The following is a 6000-nucleotide window of genomic DNA, read 5'->3' as shown; positions in this document are numbered from 1 at the left end:
AATAATTGTTAGTTGCCATTATGAATTATTGCTTATAAAATAGCATGATATATATCAGGGCTTTCTTCACAGAGCAAAGGCACTACAAAATTACTTCAGTATAGGCAACACCAAGCTTTGACTCAGATTTTCTATGTGCATGACACCTGTGGGTATGTATATTTCACAACAATGTTTTTTAATATACACATGACCACTGAAAAATATAGTTTTGGTGTCAGGATATACATGGAAAATCTGACGTTTATAAAGACAAAATAAAATGCATTATTATATGCTCCCAGCTCATCTTTGCGGTGAATACAGTTGCTTTATCTATAATGAATCATTAGGACATTTTAACCTCACTGATAGACTAAGTTACTATATATGCTGAAATAAATGTGAAGAGAATCATTTGTGCTAATGAGTGTTCTAACTTTGATGTTCCTTTATGGGTGCAGATGTTTAAGAGATGGACAATTGGAATTTGGTGGACAATTTAGGCTCTGAGTTATATCTGTGGACACTTGTCAGCGAGGAGGTTTGCATTTAGTAACTTTGGAATTGGAGCATAAAGCAGCTGGTTTTGGTGATATTCTTGCTCAGGCCATAGATGTCTAAATGGGCCCTACTTTGATAAAGACTATGGATGTCTGGAGATTCTGGCAAATCAGGCCCTAGGAACAGTTATTGGGGAAACACATACTTGGGCCTGGTTGTTGTCTTTCTTTTGTAGTCTATGTCTAATCTTATCTAACGCTTTGCAACTAAATATCAGATCCTGTCACACAAACCGGAGGAAAGAATTAAATGGTCTGCCTCTCCTAACATGAAGCACTAAATGCTACCTTGTAAATTAAATGTATCTGTAGATGACCTGAGGACTCAGCTTTTTCTGTATTTTGGGGTTATATTCATACTGACCAACCAAGATATTGACTTGCCAAAACACTTGAGTTTTCCTTTTAGATAAATTCACAGAAATGATGTTTTTCGATAGGAGCTTGTTAGCTCTGAAAATCCACACCTAATTCAAAATCAAACACTAAATCTTCTAAATTCTTGCTATGGACATATTATGTTTGATGTACTTCATTAATATTTATCTAGATTGTAGGTAAATCAAGTATTACCTAAAATTCAAACCCAGTGAACATGTTGTCTATTGAATTGCTGTGTGTATTTTTATGTGTGTGTAAAGAAGAGAGTAGCTACTGCCCCAGATAAATTATTTAACATGATTTTTGTATATTGTGGAGAGGCAGGCTGAGCCTCATTTTTTGGATTATGATTTGTATTATGAAATGCTTATCAAATGTTTTCCAAAGATTAGTTTAATTTTAATTAAATAAACCTTTCTCAAGAGGAGGCTCCCAACTATTTCTTGTACCCAGAGGCTAACGTACTTGTTGTTTTTAATTATTTTCTGCTGTTACCCAAACTGCTTTGGGTACTCCTGCCCAATTAAATCAAAGGCACAAGTTCCTTATACACAATATGTTTAATATTTAATTTTAATTAAATTAATTAAATTGTTTATTTAATTTTATGTGCATTATTGTGCATAGAATAATGCAAAATTCATGATAGTAAGAATTGGGGTGGGGAGGTGAATCAGAGAGCTTTCAAACAAGCTAATTACAACTTCCCCTTCATTTCCAGGGGAAACATCCTAACATAAAGCAAACGATAAACCTGAACTTTCTCCACAGCATCCCATGACTTTTAGCCACTGCAGAGTTGAGTTTGTTGGCCTCTTTCATCCTATGGAGCTTGCCTTGCAATTTTCAGCTATAACAGCTGCTCTGCAGAGGAAAGGGTATGTGCAAGTATGTACATGCTGTTGTCACAGCTCATGCTCCAGTGACATTTTCTACTTTGCTGAACACAGAGCTACCAGCACGGAGCTCCCGGGGAAGGACCATTTTCTACCCAGAGACAATGGCAAAACTTGCAATAATGTCTTTCTACTTAGGAAGGGCCCATCCCAATGGCTTCGAGCTGCCCGAGCCAGGACAGTGCTTAAGAATTTGGAGGCATTGGTGGGGTCCACCTTTTGGTGGGAAGCAGTTCCTTTCAGGGAGGGATCCTTTGGCCTGGCTCAGTTTCCAGTACAGTCTTCATCCTTAGGGCATAGTTTCTCAGGAGTGGTTTTATCTGCACAGTAATAGCCTTTGCTATCTCACACTAGAGTGCTTAATTCTCAGGACATTCATTTGAACAGAAATAGTATATAGACACACACACACACACAAAAAGCCCCAGAATACTTGGGCTTGTTCCCATTTGAGTTGTCCCTAAAATGATGAGCTCCTTAGTCAAACATTTTCAAGTTCCTCAGTTAAAGGAACCCACTGAATGCTGATGCATTTTATTATCTCTCTCCTATACTTTCCAGATGTAAAATAATGCCATTTTCACCATCACGGCCTGGCACTTGGGGCATCTGAGCCACGCTTTCCAGACCTGACCTCATGATGTGGTGTAAACTTTTCATTTTAGGGTTTTGTCCATCTGGGCCACAGTTGAATATTTACTCTTACCATCGCTCTCTCTCTCTCTCTCCTCTCTCTCTCTCTCTCTATTTTTCCCTTGAGCTGGGGATAGTTTATTTCTTGGTGTCTCCTGTTTATTGAGCTCGTTAACCGTACTTAATGAGATCTAACCTTTAACTTGATTCTCTCAGCCAGTGAGAAAAAAGGAGAAAGAAAAAAATAATGGAAAGAAGGGAGAGACAGAGAGAGAGAGAAAAAAAAAACAGAGAGAGAGAGAGAGAGGGCGCAGAAACTAGGACTAGTGTCCTTAGGTAAAGTTTCGGTTTCACTAGCTACCTTACACGAGAATGGAGCTGCTAAAAATAAACTCTCTTTCTCTTTGTTGTTGTTTGTTTTTTCCACCTAAGGCTGGTTTTGTTTCAGTAGATTAAATATTATCATAAAAGTAGCTGATGATGCAGTAAATTAAAAATCAGGTTGTGGAATGTTTTGCAAAAGCCTTTTTTACTTCTATGGCACTTAACCAGTTGAAGCAAACATTAGTTTTAAACCAAAAGCATTTGTCAGGAGGAGTTTTTTGCTTCAAATAAGGGTTTGGAAAATACAGAAAAGTACAGTTAGCCAGAATGGACCTAGTAAAAAGAAACCCTGAATTTGGAGAGAGATTAATGTTGGCTCACTATGCACAGAAAAATGTCACTTTCTCTCTCTCTATTTATGTTGCCCATCTGTAAGCTTAAAGACATTTTTAGTATAAAATATAAGTCTGAGAAGCTGCAAGAAATGTATCTGACAACAGATGCAATCGAATTTGTAAGGCACTGCTGCGTCATCACATTTAGCATCAAATTATGAATTAAACAAGAAGAATGAATAACAAATTAGGATTCGCCTAAGCTTGGCTTTGTGCAGTGGGACAATGAAAATTTATTTGAGTGCTATTCCTTGATGAGGTTACAGATTTTCTCCCAACAGAAGGTACACATTAATACTGTGGAGACAATTATTGGAAGTTCATTTTCTGTGCACATCTTAGAAATCTTTTCAGGAAAATGAGAAGCTACGGTGAAGAGTCAGATTTTAGAAAACTCCCTTCCCTATGTAACTTTTCCTATGGAACTTTCAGTGTAGGATTGATTTGTTAAGAGAATATTTTGGAGAATGATATCAGAAATGTCCAAGCTGAGTTGTATGTGAAGGTTTTGTTTGTTTCTGTTTTTGTTTTGTTTTTTGCTGATGTGTAAGAAAAGTGTTGGCTTTTAGGACTTTTTACAACAGGCTGAAAATGACAGGCGTCTTGCAGCTGAGCTGTTCGTTAAAAAAATACCACACTTTCGAAAGCCGACAGCACTTTAAAATGTACAGTCAACTGTACTCCTCGTCACCTAACTGCAACCGGGAAATACTGTGTTTCGGCCCTCACTAATGCCTTCACCACATGCTGGTGTTCAGGGGAAAAAATGAAAGGTTGCTGGGAACATTATCAATGGAGCAGAGACGTTAGATACACTAGGAGTAATTTATTGGGTTGCTGAATATGAAAAAACTTTTCAAGCCCCTAATGTAACCCACATGCATCATCATTCTAAGATTATTAAAGAGACTAAATAGAGAGACGTCTCAAATAGACGTAAGAATACCAGCAGGATACATACCTAGGTTATTTTGGAAAACTAAAACAAAACATAACCCAGTAGCACTGATGGCTGCTTGTTATGTAGGTGGACGTTATACGTAGGCGATGTTGCCTTATTTTTTAAATCAACTTTTTATTTTCAAGAAGTTTTAGAGTTACAAATAACTTGTGAAGTCTGTCGCCTTATTTTTGTTACAGGTTTTACCATTGTGAGTATTATTTCTAAGTTTACCTTTTCCCCAGAACATTCTCAGAGGCAGAGGCTTCCTTCTGAGGAGGTATGGATATGACACAGTTTGCTTAGTGATATCAGGGTTCCTGTTTCCCTGGAAGAAGGGGCAGGGACCTCACATGCAAATAAGTTTAGAAAGCAAAATAACAATTAAATGTATTTAAATAGCAGATTGCATAAAAATAAAAATAGCTAGGGTTAGTCCAAAGACCAGCTTTTCAGGGACTGTTTCTATATAGGGACTCTGGCTTCATCTTTTCTTCCTTCCCTGGCCTGTTCATTTCTGTAGACAATCAGTGTTATCTTGCTCTGTCTTTCTTGGTGTCACCTTTGAGATTCAGACAAAAACTGGGTCAAAACCTGAGGCCTGGCCTCCATCGCCACCTAGTTGTCTTCATTTCCAGGTCCAAGGAAGACTTGCTTACTGCCAAGGCCAGCCTGGTGCTGCGTGCCTGTGCCGTAGTAATTCTATTCTGTAGCCTTGAGCCCTAAATTGTTAATTTCCTGCATTGGGTTTTATTTCAAAATGGGCTTAATTGTTGAGAGTTGGAGGCTAGGGAGGGAGAGTGGGAGGAAAGAACCCCTTTTGGAAATCAATCACCAACATCACTTTTCAGAGGTCTTAAAATGATGGAATTGACTGCCTCCTCCTGCAGTCCCTCCATCCCCTGCCTGCCTCCATCCCTATGTGCTAATCACATTCAGGCCAAAGGCAGGAAGGGCTACCTGACCACAGCCTAGAGGACATTTTATTTTATTTACAGATGAGCTGTTAACCCTTGAAACACAGATTCATCTGGGAGCTCTGGCTTCCCCATTTAGGCATATCAAGCTCAGAGCTGCAACAGGGCTTGCCTTAATTAACTGTGTCATTCAGAACATGGCCAACAAGCTGCAGGCCTAGGAGGAGGGGTGACCGGCATCCTTCTAGCTGCCCCCCCAAGCCTGTCTACCAGAGGGGACTCCTTCAACACACGTGCAACCCAGGACCTGGCTGCCGAGTGGACTCAACTCCAGGTTCCTGTGGAATCTGGCTGCGTTCCTTTGCCAAGTGGGGCTCCAGGCAACCATCTCACACCTGGGCTTGCTGTTCCAAATAGCAGTTGACCTCTTGGAAGTAATGACTTTGAACGAATATGTTCTTATTCCAATAGTACTGCAGCTGCTCAAAATCTTTTAAGAGCTTCCCTTTTGGAATTACTTTTAAGAGTTCGTTTAAAAATCACATATTCACACACATGCCTGGTCATAGACACATAAAAGGACTCTTGTTATTTTATATCCGAACCTCGCTCTTGCTCAAAATAGCATTTCCCAGTTCGATCACTCACCTTATTCATCAGACTTGGTTCACAACTCCTTTAGACTCTTTCCAAAACTTAGATCCTCCCTTAAGAAGGAAATTTCTCTACCACTGAGGATTTTCAAAAGAATGTGCCACAGCCTCCCACGGCACTTTCAGAAGAGGAATTCTTAAGAGGTTTTAAGCATGACAGTGTAATCAGAATAAACATGAATGTCTAGGGTGTGTCTTTGGAAGGAGACAAAATACATTTGGATGTAAAAGTTCTGGGTTGGTGGAAATTCCGGTTGTGAAGCATTATTGCCACCAAACATGCAGCATCCCCTTGCTGAACCTTGCTTCTCTGGCTGCT

Source organism: Cebus imitator, unplaced genomic scaffold (assembly GCF_001604975.1).
Source record: "Cebus imitator isolate Cc_AM_T3 unplaced genomic scaffold, Cebus_imitator-1.0 Scaffold264, whole genome shotgun sequence".
Taxonomy (NCBI): domain Eukaryota; kingdom Metazoa; phylum Chordata; class Mammalia; order Primates; family Cebidae; genus Cebus; species Cebus imitator.
This window is presented reverse-complemented; position numbering follows the sequence as displayed.